Consider the following 17,504-nt stretch of genomic DNA (forward strand, 5'->3'; position numbering starts at 1 on the left):
CCACCACGCCAGCTAATTTTGTATTTTTAGTAGAGATGGGGTTTCTCCACGTTGGTCAGGCTGATCTCAAACCCCCGACCTGAGGTGATTCACCCTCCTCGACCTCCCAAAGTGCTGAGATTACAGGCATGAGCCACCGTGCCCGGCCAACTTATGTGTTTTTCTGTTGTGTATCCATTAACATATTTTAGATGGTTATTTTTATACTTTCATTTTTTAAAAATTCTTTATCAGAATTAAAAGTGATTTAAACACCACCATTACAGTATTAGAGTATTCTGTATTCATCTATATATTAACCTTTGACAGTGAGGTTTATGCTTTCATATGCTTTCTTATTGCTATCTTATGTGTTTTCATTTCAAGTTAAATTACTTTCTTTAGCATTTCTTGCATTTGTTTTCCTGTCAAAACTTTGAATATATCATCCAACCACCTTCTGGTCTGCAAGGCTCCTCTTGGGAAATCCACTAATATTCTGATGGAATTTCCCTTAAATGTGACAGCTCATTTTCTACTTGCTTCTTTTAAAGTTATTTTTCTTTGACTTTTGATGATTTAATTGTAATGAATCTTGGCTTGCACTTCTTTTGATTTATCTTATTTGGGAAGTTTGTGCTTTAGAATTTGGATGTTCATTTCCTTCTCCAGATTTGATAATTTTTAAGCTATGATTTTTTTTTAATCTGTTTGTCTCTTTTTCTCTTTCTCCTCTTTTTGGGATTCTGATCATACATATATTGATAAACTTGATGGTGCCCCTTAAGAGACTTTCTGTATTCTTTTTTTTTTTTTTTTTTTTTCCTTTTTGCTTCTCTGACTGGAAAGTTGTACATGACCTGACTTTAAGTTCACTGGTTAAATCTGCTTGATCAAGTCTGCTGTTGAGCACTTTTAATGATTTTTATAGATATCTTCTTTTGGTGCGTACTTAATTCCACTTGCAAAATATTTCTCCATAGTATCCCCTTTGTCTAAAATGTATTTCTCTTTCCATGTATTTATTTATTTATTATTTTTATGATTTAAGCTCTGTCTTCTTGTCACCTTTTGTGCAAAGATATCTTTGGCCATGCCAGCCTACATGTCTTTTTCTTCTCTTTTACCAACAGCACAAATGACTTACTCATTTGTTTATGTAACCAAGGAAGTCAGCTTTGAAAGGTGTCAGATTTGACTCCTTGCCACAGGACTCACTTAGAGCTGGAACGTATTTTGAAAATATATATCAAGATAATTCAAGTGAACAGACTCTGATAGAATTAGCATGCTAATTGTCCTATTGCCTTTGGTGAGCAGGAACAAGGGGCTGGGAAAGAAGACATATTTCTATGTCCTTGAACATTATTGAAGATATCATACATCGCAGATTGAAATGAAGCTATCTACATTAGTATACTCACATTGGGATATTTCACACATTATATAATGATGCAGGTTTAGCTATTTTCTGAAATATACATTGATTTATATGAGTCCCTTTCAGGATGAAGTCTATACTCTTACGCATGGTCTGGCCTCTGCCTCCATTTTGAATTCTTCTGTAAATCCACCCTTTTCTCTAGTCACATTGATACATTTTTATGTTCTTGAACTTGTTATGGTGATTAAATATTTATGTTCCTAGATATATTATTTGCTGTACTTTAGTATCTTATTACTTAAATACTTAATGTATTTCATCATAAAGGACTTCCGTTTATTTTTCCTGTTGGGGATATAACCCCCTTATCCCAATCGGGAATACCATAATGAACATTTTTTTCTTTCTTTATTATTTTAAAGCATCTTCATATTTGAAGATGACAACATGTGGAGCTCTGCAGACCCCTTCCCCAGAAAAACAAGCCAAGATTGTCAAAACTTAATTAAACAACCATTTAAAGTCTCTGAAAATTGTTCTAAATACATACAATGAATAAATAAAATTTTATTTAACATTAATTACATTTTGGTAAAAATAGAATGTGCAGCATTTGAACCACAGCATGCTTCATCTCCCCCACTTTCCATCCAGCTCACCCTGACAGAAATTGCATTGTAGGCAAGTATAGGCAAGAAGACAGGGCTCTGTCTCCCTTCACAATGCAAATAAAGCTTACTGAGTCTCAAAGGGAGTTGGAAAGGGTAAGAGACCAGCAATTTTCATCCCTTAGAATATTGGGACACTGACCTCAGCTCTTCCCACCAGTTCATTCATAGGTTAGAATATTGGGACACTGACCTCAGCTCCTCCCACCAATTCATTCATAGGTCAGAGGTTTCACATAAGGAGAGACAAGTAAGAAGTTCAGAAGCTATAGACCTAACTAGATTAGTAGCTAAGAGAGTCTTGAAAAAAACAAAGAGCCTTTTCAGGATAAATAAAAACTGAGAACTCTCATTTCTAGTAGACCTGCCTTATAGGAAATACTAAAGGCTATTCTGTAGGCTGAAAACAAATAATCCCAGATGGAAATGCAAATACACACACACACACACACACACTCTCACACATGCACACAAACACAAAAAGCACCAGTAAAAGTAATTATGTAAGTATAAGATACAGTATAAATGCATATTTTTTCCTTTTTTATAATGGATTTAAAAATCATTTGTATATTCTTTTCAAATATGGTTAAATTATTTTTGAAAAGAGTAAGAAGACCATTAAAGAGGAAAGAACAGTCTTGTCAACAAATGGTACTGGGAAAACTGGATATGCCCATGCAAAAAACGAAGTTGGATCTTTACACCACATGTACAATTAACTAAAATGGATAGAATACCTACATCTAAGAGCTAACTATTAAACTCTTAGAAGAAAACAAAGGGGGAAACCTATAAAATTGGATTGGGTAATTTTCTTGGATATAATAAAAGCACAGGCAAGAAAGTAAAAAATAGATAAATCGAACTACATCAAAATTCAAAAAAAACCAACTGCATAAAAGTATGCAATCAAAAAGGCAATATATGGAAAGGAAGAAGACATTTGCAAATAAGATCTATCATAAAGGGTTACTATCCAGAATATTTAAAGAACTCATACAACGCAACAATTTTTACAAAAGAAAACAATAAAAATGGGCAAAAATTTTCAATAGACATTTCTCCAAAAATGTATTCAAATGGCTGATAAGCACATGAAAAGATTTCAAAATCACTAATCATGAAAATTCAAATCAAAAGCACGTTAGGATACCACCTAACACATATTAGGATGGATATTATGTAGAAAAGGACGAGAACACTGAGGCCCTTATTCACCCACATTGTAAAGTGGAGATTTCTTTGAAAAATCAAAATAAAATTACTAAACCCTCTGGAGATCGTTTGCGCATGTGAATATGTGTAACACTATTGAACTGTACACTTAAAAATGGTTGAGATGAGAATGACATAAGCAATACTGAAATAGAACTTTTCAGCAGTTTTCCCTTTGCAAAAACATGAATTTGAGCACCTATTCATGCACAAAAATACCTTCACAAGAGCTAAGGAAACCAAGTGAGAGATTAGAGCACTTGAGGCTAGCACAAAACTAAGAAAAGATGTGTTCAAGAGGGTAGAAAGAATAGTTTTATATTGTGCAGACCACTCCTGTCCTAACCTCAGGCAGCACAACATGGAGAAAGATACCCTCATAGAGGAAAGGGAATGAAGTGAACACTGAACTTTGTCTTGGACCCCAGCAGTGGGTCAGCCCAAGTAAATGCTATTGCTATTCAGGCCCTCAAAGCCCCAGACTTTAGGCCGGTAGCTGTGGACTGTGCTTCAGGCCCAACCCAATGCCAAGTGGGCCCCTGAGGCTCAGGTTTGTGCCTGCCCCAGCATCAGTCTGGTCCTTACAGCACTAGTAACCAAGTCAGCGTTTATAGACCCAGCCTTCAGGCCCGATTTAATTGCCAAACCAGCCTCCATGGTCCCAGGCGGCATGCTGGCCCCACAGACTTGCTATTCATGCCCTCCCAATACAAAGCCAGACCCACAGCCTTAGGCATCAGGCCAACGGCCTGGGACTCAGCTTCCAGTCCCACTCCAGCTCCTTTATGGCCACCAGGGCCTCAGGCACTAGGCTGACACCTGCAGGCCTAGCCTTCAGGCCAGCATTTGTGAACACAGACTTTAGGCCTGCCCAGAGCCAGAACAATCTCCATGATCCCAGGTTCTAGGACAATTCCCCTAGGGTAGGAATGCAGGCTTACCCTGGTGGACCTAGCCTTCAGGTTTACCCCAGAGCCAAGCTGGCCCTGTGGGTCCGGGCCCATGCCAAGTCTTCACAGACCTAGCCTAAAGGCCTGTACCCACATACCCAACTTCCAGGCCAGCTCCTGTGGACCCAAGTTCTAGGCCAAATCTTGTGGACCTAGGCATGAGGCCTGTCCACCAGCTGACCCAGGCACTGGGCCAGTTTGCCTATGGAATCAAGCATCAGGATAGCCTGTGGTCTATGCCAGACAGGCTGTCCAGAGCAATTAGACAATAAAAAAATAAAAGGCATTGAAATAGGAGAGGAAATGAAACTGTCTCCATTTGCAGATGACATGGTCTTGCATGTATACACCCTAAAGACTCCACCAAAAAAACTGTTGGAACTAATCAATAAATTCAGTGAATTTGCTAGATATGATGTCAACACACAAATTTTAGTAATGTTAATGTTAATAATGAGAAAAGTGACATTTTATGGTAATGGTGTCAATATATCTGGAAGTTATAATAATTATAGACTTATTTTTCACCTCAAATTTACGCTTTATCATAATGAACAAAGACTGAGAAAATTATCAGGAGAAATAGATAATTTAACAAGTAGAGTCAGAGTCATAACTGCCTCACTTTCAATAATAAATACAGCAACTATGCAAAGGATTAAGAAATGGAAGACCTGAACATACTATAAACAAGCTAGACCTAACATATATATGTGTGTGTGTATATATATCTGTGTTTATGTGTGTGTGTGTGTGTGGTGTGTGTGCTTATGTATAGAATGTTCCACCCAACAAAAGGAGAACACCCATTCTTCTTGATATCAAATGAAACATTCCTCAGCTTAGGCCATAAATTCAACCATCATATAAGCCTCAACAAGTGCCAAATGTTTGAAATCATACAAAGTATGTTTTCTGATTATAATAGTGTAAATTTAGTTACATTAAAAAATTTGGAAACTCACAAATATGTGGAAATTAAACAACACACTACTATATAAACAATGAAACGAGCAAATCTTAGGATGATACTTTGAGATAAATGAAAATAAAGACGTAACAGACCAGAACTTATATGATGCAGCTAAAGCAGTGCTTAGAGATAAACTTATAATTGAACTTGCTTACAATTAAAAAACTGGGAAGATCACAGATCAACCACCATATCTTTGACCTGATAACACTTGAAAAGTGAGAGTAAACTCAATTCAGAGCAAAGAGAAGAAAGAAAATAAGAATTAGAGCTGAAATTAAAGCAGAGATAGGAAAAACATGAGATGAAATAAAACCTAAAGATTGTCTTCAAAAAGATAAACAAAATGGACAAATATTTAGCTTTAAGAACACACAAAAAAGTTGTCTTAAATTACTAAAATTAGAAATGAAAGAGGGACATTACTACCAACCTCACAGATATAAGATTGTATGCTAACATATTAGATAAGTTAAATTGGAAAAGGTTTAGAACAACAAAAATATAAAATCTCCCCCAAAATAAATAGAAAGTCTCAAAATATTTATAATAGGTAAATAAGAGTATGTCGGTAAAAAAAATAAAAAAATAACTCTTCTCAAAGAAAAATCCATGATCATGTTGTTAAAACTGATTAATTCTGGGCGAGGCATGGTAGCTCATGCCTGTAATCCCAGCACTTCGGTAGGCCATGGCCAGCAAATTGCTTAAGCCCAGGAATTGAAGACCAATCTGTGTGACATGGTGAAACGCCATCTATACAAAAAATACAAAAATTAACTGAGCATGGTGGCACACACCTGGGGTCCCAGATATTTGGGAGGCCGAGGTGGGAGGATCATTTGACCCAAGAAGTAGAGGCCACAGTGAGCTGAGATTGTGCCACTGCACTGCAGTATGGGCAACAGAGTGAGACTCCATTAAAAAAAAAAAAGAAAGAAAGAAAAAGTACCTCATGTTCATAGATTGGAAGGCATCATATTATAAATGTGATGATATTGCCCCAATTGGTCTGTAGTTCCCTGTCATCCATATCAAAAAACAAGATGATTTCTTGAGGATATATAATATATATGCTGGTTCTAAAATTTATATGAATATTTGGAATTACCAAAATAAATTTGAAAGAGAAGAACAAGTTGAAGAATTTACACTTCCTAAATTGAGCTAATTGTAAAGATACAGTAATGAAGACAGTGTGGCGATGACATTAGGGTAGACATATAGATCAATGGAATAGAACTGATAGCCCAGACATAAACCCTCACATTTATGGGCAGTTGATTTTTAAGAAGAGTACCAAGAAATATAATGGGAATAAAATAATCTTTTCAATAATTTATGCTAGGACAACTAGATATCTTTAAAAAAATAGTGTTGGATTCCTACCTCGCATCTTATAAAAAATATTAAAAATTTTGACTCAAAATAGGTCAAAGACTTAAATGTATAAGCTAAAACGATAACACTCTTACAAGAAAACCGAGACCTAAATATTTGTGACCTTGAATTAGGCATTGACTTAGGCAGTAATTTCTCAGCTATGACACCAAAAATACAGGAAACAAATGATAAAATAAACTGCATATCATCAAAATTATTTTATGTGTGTGTGTTTCAAAGGCACCATCAGGGCAACTAAAAGATAACACTAAAGAATGGAAAAAGGCCAGGCATGGTGGCTCGCACCTGTAATCCCAGCACTTTGGGGGGCCTAGGCGGGTGAATTACCTGAGGTCAGGAGTTCGAGACCAGCCTGACCAACATGGTGAAACCCCGTCTCTACTAAAAATACAATATTTTTACAAATAAATTAGCCAGGCGTGATGGTGGGCACCTGTAATCCCAGCTACTCAGGAGGCTGAGGCAGGAGAATCGCTTGAACCTGGGAGGCAGAGGTTGCGATGAGCCAAGATCGCGCCACTGCACTCCAGCCTGGGCAACAGAGCAAGACTCCATCTCAAAAAAAAAAGAAAATAAAATAAAAAGAAAACCAGGGACTCACCTCTTGGGTATATAAATAATTTTTACAACTCAATAATAAAAACCCAAACAATTCAATCATTTAATGGTCAAGTAAGTAGACTTTTTTTCAAAAAAAAAAAAAAAAAAAGCAAATGGAAATAAGCACATGAATTGATAGTCAACATCATTAGCCACAGGAAAATGTAAATCAAAACTATAATTAGATACCACTTCACATTGGTTAGCAGGACTATAAGCAAAATGACAGAAAATAAGTATCAGCAAAGATGTGGAAACGTTGGAACTGTAACATACTGCTGGTGAGAACCTAAAATGGTACAACTGCTTTGGAAAACAGTTTGGCATTTCCTCAGACTATTCAACAGAGTCGCCATGTGCTCCAGCACTTCTACTCCTAGGTATACACCCAAGAGAACTGAGAACATATTTCCATGCAAAAAAAACATATACACAAAGTGTGGCATTATTCATAATAGCTAAAAAGTGGAACAAACCCTGATGTTCATCACCCGATGAATGGATAAACAAAATATACACTTAATAAAGAATGTTATTCTTTATTGGCTGGGCACGGTGGCTCATGCCTGTAGTCACAGCAGTAGGCCATGCTGTGAGTGGGCAAAGCCTGTTGTATTTCACTCCTTCACATTTTATAGCCATTTCTTTGTTTCATTTGCTTTACCCCAGATGAGCCTTTTCTCCCTAAGTGTTTTTTTGCTGTGATTTCATTTAATTAAAGACCACTGCTTGATGTTGGAATAATCCCTTCTAGAGATGTTTTGGGGCTAGTGGAATACACCATTCCATGAAAACAATTTTTTTTTTGATATTTTGAGTATTTCTTTTCTAGAGAATATAAACTTTAATCTTTTTTTTTTTCTGTTGTGATGAAATAGGTGGTGATAAGTAAATGCACAATATGCTTTTATGGCCATAGGCAAATTTCCTGTGTTAAGACATATTCCAGCCCATATTTTCACTTAAGAAAATTTCTGAGAAAACAGGTAAATGATAATGGCATTATTCTAAGAAGAAATTAGTTCACTCTGTTTTTTAAAAAGTATGTATTTGCAAACATTTTTGTCATCATTAAACTTATCAGTTAATTCATTGAGTTCATCTGTAACTTCATCAGCCTCCAGAATAGCACATTCACCAAAGTCAACAGAAATCCCAGCAGTGTAAATGTGGTGAAGACTTTGCGAGTAGCACTCAGAACCAAAACATGTATAGAAAATGTTGATGGTGTCTTCAAGTTATTCTTTATTTTAATTCAAGCACAGTTGCCTAAATTCTTATGGAAGAAAACCCATTTCTAGTATTTGCATCTCATTCCTGGAACAGTATAGCTTCATATTGCCACTGTTTACATGAAATGTACTGTAATATAAATGGCTTTCATAAAAGTTGCCAACTTCCAACCACCTGCTGTATGCTGACAACAGTAGCAGCAATTCTGCTGCAGCAAAATAATACTCAGTTGCAATACCTCCTGTCAGATCCACAAATCGTTCTCTTAGGTTATGTGGTTTGTTGGAATAAGACCATCTTTACTAATATTCCTTTGCTACCTCTCAGCCTTCCCAGCATTATTTGCTTTGATTGATTCCATGGTAGCATGGGGCAAGCAGAAATGTGATCTTGTTTGGAAACCTCATTTTTGTGCAGTTCATATAGGGAGCAGCAACTGAAAATTATAAGGTTCAGAGAGTTTGCAGATGGAAATAGGCCCAATGACAGTAAGTTCAGTGTGAAATGGAAATGCCCTCCTGCAGCTGTTTCCGTTGCATTTTTCCAACAACGTCTGATTGCAACACTTGGAATTTTACAGGAGCTGATGGACTGGGGTATCAGAAAGAAAAGACTTGGGATACCCCTAAATTAATCTGGTGCACAGAAGTACTAGAGTGGATACCAGATATGTTCTCCATGTACTGAGATATGTTGCTATGATTTGGAGAAAATTATCAGAAAATAATAATGGAAGGGTAGGTTTTCTCCAGTAAAAGTTCTAAAACACAAATCATTCATCAGTGGCCACTCAGCAGCAGGTAAAAGAGCACATTCTCAAAGGATCCCAGCAGCCAACAAAAGTGGGTTAAGCGATCCAAGTATGTGTGCCTGGTTTTATACTGGAGTGACCACTGAGAACTGTGGGCACCTGGGCAATTCTTGCCCTTTTTAAAAGATACAGCTGCTTCTCTATTCCTTGCCATCCTAATGTAAGCCCACATTTGCCATATTTCAGTTTTGTTTCCAGGAAAAAGTCAGAAATTAAAAGTTTTATGTGAAGTATCCTAAATTCCAAGTCAGAGGGCAAGGCAGCCTGGGTGATACAGCGTTCATGACACAGGGCAGAGTAGACAGCAGCATGGAGCATATCTGGATTGGGAAGTGGGAGGAGCAACAAGCAATGGAAGATACTGCTTTCTCATTCCATCTCCTCATTGATAGACTCCACATTTATTCCTCAGTCCTCATACTGATTTTGACACAGGTGATTACTTTCTTCTTCTTACGCCGTAAACTTCATTTGGCTCATAGGACATTACCTTCTCCTGGTTTTCTTCCACGTCTATTGGCTGTCTGTCTTATGTACTATTTTAGATCTCCCTCCTTCAAGACTTGGTTTCATCTGTGTTGTTCTCTATCATGCAAATCCAAGAGACTTAAATATCGTTTATATGGCAATCGTTCCAAATTTATACTACCATTAACTAATTAGACTTCAAACACTAGGCTGTTACATACTCAACTTTACTAATTATCTGCAATGATTTTCTCAACCTTAGCATGCTCAAAACCGACTCAGTGTTCATCCTAAACTACTTTAAACTCGTCTTTATTATTTTATTGAATAATAATGATTAGTAAATTTTACCAAAATATAATGATAATTATAATACTAAATATATATGTACACATACACACATACGTACACATACATCTCCACTTGCTTTCTGTAGTCCCCCTAGAATATAAGCTATATGATGCAAAAGGTAGTTTTGTAAACATATTCATATTCTTTGTAAAGATATTCCTTACCAGAAAGTATCTCATACCAAATTACTCACATCTATCTCTTGTCTTTCTGTTGTACTGATTCTCCCCATTGTTTTAATATTCAATTTGGCTTCACCTTTTTTGATGTTTATTACCTTACCTTCAGAGACAAATGAACACTTCTTTGTTCCTATACCAAATATATTTTTTATCATTGAATGCCATATAAGTTCATAGTTGTTTATATTTTTATCCCTTCTGTGATGTCATGTTGCCATATTAAGTTTTAAGCAAAAATTATATTGGTGCCAGATATGAATACAGTAAAATGTATGTATCACATACATTTAGTAACATATATTTATTTTATTAACAATGTATGTATGCCTGCATCATTTTAGACAATATGCTGTGGGCTAAAGATGAGCAAGTCATAGACATTGATTGGTCTGATGCAGCTGGTTTAAAGTTTCCTGGTTAAACATGGCCTCCTCAAGGTGGCATCTTTACCTCTGTCTCAAGACCCAATTATGATCAAAGAAAGGAATGAATGAATCACCTGTGACAACACTGATAGTGTGGTAGACTGAATCATTATTCTTCCTCTCCCCAAAAAGGATATTCTCATTATAATGCTTATAACCTGTAAATATATTACCTTATGTAGCAAATAGAGCCTTAAAGGTGTGATTAAGTTAAGAATCTTGAGATGGGAAGATCACTCTAAATTATCAAGGTGGGCCCAATGTAATGATAAAATTCCTTATAATTAGGAGGCACGATTGTCAGAGGCTTATAAGATAATGTGACAATGGAAGCAGAGATCAGAGAGAGAGAGATTTGAAGAGGACGATGGTTTGAAGATGGAGGAAGTGAACAAGAGCCAAGAAGTGCAGGTAACCTTTACCTGCTGTAAAAGGCAAGGGCACAGGTTGTCTCTTAGAACTTTCAGAAGGAACACAGCTCTGCTAACATCTCAATTAAAAAAATCAAAAAACATATGTAAAATTATACCAGTGACTTTGAGATGAAAGAACAGAAATGATGAAAAAAGGTGGCCTCTGAGGAGTGATCCCAGATGGAGTATGGAGAGGCCTGTGACTTTTCCGGCCTTCTGTAAAATGTGTTTATTAAAGTGCATATGCATGCATTATGTTGATAAGAATTATTGTCACTTTGGGTTCAAATAGTGACTTTCAATCACTGATACAATGAGTCTAATGGTCTTGATGGGTCTTGATTCTCTATCTAATATGTATTTTCCTCTTCATACTGATGAATCCCCCTCCCCATTCACCACCCACACACAATTTAAAAACAAATAAACAAACTACATTTACCAGTAATGGCTAATGAGGCATAAGCAAGACTGATTCGGGGCAGGTGTGAGGGCTTTGTTATTAATAATATGCACGATGTCCCCATCATTCGTTCCTTTATTCCTGTGGGGATACAAATGTGAAAGTGGAAATAAAAGAGTCTTCTTGTGAATTCAAGGCAATTCATAGTAGAAAACCACGTACAAAGAAGCATTGAGCGGAAAAATGTAAGAACTTGAGTACCTTATGGCATCATGAAAACTCTATTTCTCTCCATTGGCTGTGTCTGAGTTTCTTATTATGTTAGAGAATAAACACTTTATGATTTCACTTTCCAGATTTTAGTAAACTAATCTGGATCAAATAAAATTTGAAACACCTAGATAATGATAGCTATATCCACTACATTAAGTATTATATAGAATAACAAAAGAAAGTATGAAATATGATCCCTATACCAAGCTGTGTATAATCTTAAAAATATATGAAAATACACTTTTATCTTGCTGTACTACTTAATGTTTGTAGTTGCCAGAAAATCTCCTTGCAACAATTGATTTTGTTTGTTAGAATGTTTTCAGATAAATTACATATCCATTTAATAGAAGATTTACAATAAACTTGAAAATCTGACATTTTTAAAAAGCAGAAAATGAGTCTGTGAAAGTTCAAGTAACTTTCTAAAGAATGTATATACAACATATTTCCTAACTAGAATCCAAGTGAGGCAGGCCTTCTTTCCTCCCTCTGCTCCCCCTCCCTCCCTCCCTCCCTCCCTCCCTCCCTCCCTCCCTCCCTCCCTTCCTTCCTTCCTTCCTTCCTTCCTTCCTTCCTTCCTTCCTTCCTTCCTTCCTTCCTTCCTTCCTTCCTTCCATTCTTCCTTTCTCCCTTCCTCCTCCTTTCTCTGTTTTTCTCCCTCCCTGCTTTTCTTTCTTTTCATTCATTCTCTTCTCCTCCCTCCTCCTTTCCCTCCTTTGTTTCTCTTCTTCATTATTATATATTTCTAGCATGAGATATATGTGATGTAATTCAGTGACATTAAATATATTCACACTATTGTGCAACTATCAACACTATCCATTTCCAGAACCTTTTTCTTATCCCAAACAGAAACTTTATCTATTAAATAACAGCTCCCCATTTCCTCCCCACACTCATCCCCTGGCAACCATCATTCTACATTCTGTCATTATGAATGTTAATACCTTAGGTACCTCATATAAATGGAATAGTAGAGTATTGGTCTCTTTGTGACTAGCTTATTTGAGAGTATGACCAAAGTTCATCCATGCTGTACCATGTTTCAGAATGTCCATCTGTTTTAAGGCTGCATAATATTCCATTGTATGTATATATCACATTTTACCTATACATCCGTTGATGAACACTTGGCTTACCCACACCTTTTGGCTATTGTGAATTACACTGCTATAGACATAGTTGTACAAATATCTCTTTGAGGCTATGTTTTCATATCTTTTTGATATATACCCAGAATTAGAGTTGCTGAATAATATGATAATTGTATTTTCATGTTTTTGAGAAACTGCCATATTTTTTTCTATAGTGATTTGCACAATTTCCATCAACAGTGTACAAGGTTCCCGATGTCTTCACCTTCTCTCAAAAATTTGTTAATGTCTGTTTGTTTTAATAGGAGCCTTTCTAATAGATGTGAGGTGGTGTTTCATGGTAGTTTAATTTTCACTTTCCTGATGATTACTATCTTAAGCATCTTTTCATATGCTTATGGGAAATGTGTATATCTTCCTTTCAAGTCCTTTGCTTATATTTATCAGGATTGTTGTTGTTGTTAATGAAGTACATAGATGTTCTTTATATGGGATATTAACCCCTTATTAGGTATATAGTTGCAAATATTTTCTCCCATTTGACAGGTTGCTTTTCAACCTGTTGTGTCTTGATTCTTAGAAAGTTTTAATTTTGATGTACTGCAACTTGTCTAATTTCATTTTTTTTTTTAATTTTGGTGATATATACAATAAATCATTGACAAATTTAATTTCAGAAAGTTTTCATCTATGTTTTCTTCTAAGAATGTTATGGTTTTAGACCTTAATTTATATATTTGATCAACTTTGAGTTAATTTTGACATATGGTATAAATTAAGAATCCAACTTCATTCTTCTGAATGTAGAAATCCTATTTTCCCAGTAGCATTTATTGCAAAGATTGTCTTTTCCCCATTGAATGGCTTTGGCACCTTTGTTAAAAGGTACAAACGTATATGTAGGAGGTAGGAGGTTGTTTTTGGCCTCTATTTTATTTCCTTGTTTTATATGTTTGTGTTTATGCCAGTACCAGAAATTCGATTACTGTAAGTAACTTTATAATAAGGTTTGAAATCAGAAAGCGTAGGACCTCCAACTTCACTCTTCTTTTTCAAGATTATCTTTGTTATTTGGGGTTCCTTAATGTAAAGATTGTTCCATTTGGGGTAGGGGGTTAGAGTGGATTTTTCTATTTCTGAAAAGTAAACATTGTTGAGATTTCATTAGGAATTGTATTGAATCTGTATATCATTTGGGTCATATTGACATCTTAACAACATTCAGTCTTTGAATCCATGCACATGGGGCGTATTTCCATTGCTTTCATCTTCTTTACTTTCCTCCAGCAATGTTTTCAAGTTTTTGATTGTTCAATTTGTTCTTTTCCTTGATTAACTTCATTCCTAAACATTTCATTCTTTTCAATTATATAGTAAATTGAATTGTTTTCTTAATTTTCTTTTCTGATGGCACATTGTTAGGGTGTAGAAACACAAACTGATTTTTGTGTATTTACTTTATCTCTTGTGGCTAAGTTTCATTTGTTAATTTGTTTCAACATTTTATGTATAATCTTTAGTGTTTTTTACATATAAGATTATGTTGTCTGTGAACCGATACAATTTGATTTATTCCTTCTTAATTTAGATGACTTATATTTCTTTCTCTTGCCTAATTGCTCTGGCTAGACCTTTAGCTACTATGTTGAGTACAAGTGGTAAGTGCAGGCACCTTTGTCTTTTTCCAGATCTAAGAGGAAAAGCTTTAAATCTTTGTCCTTTGAGTGTAATATTGACTCTGAGCTTCTCATAGATGGTCTTCATTGTGTTGACATAGTTTCCTTGTATTCCCAGGTTATTGATTATTTTAATCATAAAGAGGTTAAATCTTGTTAACCACACTTACTCCATCAATTGAGATACTCATATTTTGTGTGTTTTCATTCTGTTAATGTGTTGTATATTAATTGATTTTCATATGTTGAACTAGTCTTGCATTTCTGAAATAATTCTACTCCACTTTCTAATTGTGTGTAATCCTTTTAATGTACTGTTGAAATCTGTTTGTTAGTATTTTGTTAAGAATTTGTGCATCAGTGTTCATTGGGGATAAAGATATATACTTTTCTTGTAGTGTTTTTGTCATGGTTTGGTTTCCGGAAAATGCCGGCCTCCAGAGTGAGTTTTGAAATGTTCCTTTCTCTTCAAACTTTCGGAAGCATTTGAAGAGGATTTGGTGTTAATTATTTCAATGTGTGTGTGAGAATTCACCAGGCTTATCATTGTTTGAGAGGATTTTAATTATTGATTCAATCTCCCTTCTAGTTAAAGGTCTGTCATAGTTCCTATTGATGATTCAGTCTTGCTACATTGAGTTTTCCAGGAATTTACCCATTTTATCTCGGTTATTCAATGTTTTGGCATATAATTGTTTATAGTATTCTCTCATAATCATTTTTATTTCTGTAAAATAAGTTTTTCTGTCACCTATTTTATTCTCATTTTAGTTATATGAGTCTTCCCTCCTTTTTTCTTAGTTAAGCTAGCTAAAGATTTACTAAATTTTGTTACTCTTCTCAAAACATCAACCCTTGCTTTGTTGATTTGAGAACTGTTTTTCTGTTCTCTATTTTATGTATCTCTCGTTGAACCATTTATTATTTCCTTCTTCACATTGGCTTTGGTTTTTTGTTGTTATTTGTTTTCTAGTTTTATGTTAAAATTTTAAGTTGTGATTTGAGATATTTCTTTGTTCTTAATTTAAGCATTTATAGCTATGAATTTTCTATAAGCACTGAATTTGTTGCATCCCATAAGTTTTGTTCTTTTACATTTTCAATATATTTTATCATTTCTTTGAGATCTGTTTTTTGATTCATTAGCTGTTTGTCTCTATTGCTTAATTTTTACATATATGTTGATTTTCCAATTCTCCTTCTGCTTTTGATTTCTAATTTCTTTCCATTGTGTTTAGAAAGATACATTTTATAATTTCAAAATTTTGTAATTTATTAAATATTGTTACTTTGGGAGGCCAAGGTGGGTGGATCATTTGATGTCAGGAGTTTGAGACCAGCCTGGCCTACATAGTGAAACTCGGTCTCTACTAAAAATACAAAAATTAGCCAGTCATGGTAGTATACGCCTGTGGTCCCAGGTACTTGTGAGGGTGAGGCAGGAGAATCACTTGAACCCGGGAGGCGGAGGTTGCAGTAAGCAGCGATCGTGCCACCGTACTCCAGACTGGGCAACAGAGTGAGACTCCATCTAAAAAAAAAAATTGTTTTGTAGCTCACGTATAGTCTATGATAAAGATTGTTCTGTGTGCTTCTGTTGTTGGGTGAAGTGCTCCATAGATGTCCCTTAAGTCTAGTTGCTCTGTAGTGTTAGACTGTCTAGTTCCTTAATGCCTTTCTGTGATTGTTCTATCCATTATCGAAAGCATTCTATAAAAGTTCCTACTATTATGAAGAACTGTCTATATTTACCTTAATTCTGTTGATGTCTGCTTCATTAATCAAGAACTGTTGATGTGTGGTTGATGTGCCTAAATGTTTAAGATTTTTATATCTTTCAATGAATTGACCATTTCACCATTGTATAACGCTCTAATTTGTAATGGGGTCGTGTTTTCCTTTAGGAGTTTTTTTTCCTAAAATGTGTACTGTCAAATATTAATGTCATTACCCCTGCTCTCCTTTGGTGACATTTTTATAGCATATAATTATTCACCATTTTACTTTCAACCTATGCTTTTCTTAGATCAAAAGTGAGATTCTTATATGTAGCACACAGTTGTGTTCTGTTTCTTTTTATTCATTCTGCCATTGTGTCTTTTGATTGGGGATTTTAATCCACTTAAATTTAAAGTAATTACTGATAGAAAAGAACTTATTATCATATTTTATTTATTTATTTTCTGTATATCTTAAAGAATTTATGTCCTTCTGTTTCATCACTACATGTCTTTGTTTTTGGTTGATTTTGGTAGTATGATCTATTGAAATTTTGTTACTGTGGTTATTAATCCTCCTAAAGCTATAATCATACATTTTAAATTGGTAAGAACTTAACTCAATTTACAAGCAAAATATTGACTACAGCTATTCCCCTGCCTTCCTTTACACTATGTATGTCACAAACCATGCCTTTTCTATGTTGTACACCGAGTAACATAAGTTTAGAGTTATTTTTATGCTTTTCTCTTCTACATTCTATAAAATAATAAAATATAGTTAGTCACAAAAATACATATGATAATTACGGCCTTTGTATGTGTTCATATTTTACCTTTAATAGAGAACCTTATATTTTCATATGGTTTTGCTTACTGTCCTTTCATTTGACTAGAATGATGTCCATTAGCATTTCTTGCAAGTTAGGTTTAGTGATAATACATTCCATCGGCTTTTATTTATCTGGGATGATCTTATTTTCTACTTAATTTTTGAAGGTCAGTTTCACTTCACTAGATATAGCATTCTTGGTTTTCTTTTGTATGTATATATATATGTGTGTGTGTTGTGTGCATGTTCATATTTTTTATCGTAGACTAGATAATTTCAATTGTCTTATTTTCAAGTTGACTAATTCTTTCTTCTGCCTACTCATATCTGCTGTCAAACACCTCTAGTAAATTTTCATTTTAGTTATTATACTTTTCAACTCCAGAATTTCCATCTGTGCTTTAAAAATTTTATCTCTGTTAAAATTTTTAGTTCATTTGTATATA

This window comes from Macaca fascicularis, chromosome 12, assembly GCF_037993035.2.
Source record: "Macaca fascicularis isolate 582-1 chromosome 12, T2T-MFA8v1.1".
Taxonomy (NCBI): Eukaryota; Metazoa; Chordata; class Mammalia; order Primates; family Cercopithecidae; genus Macaca; species Macaca fascicularis.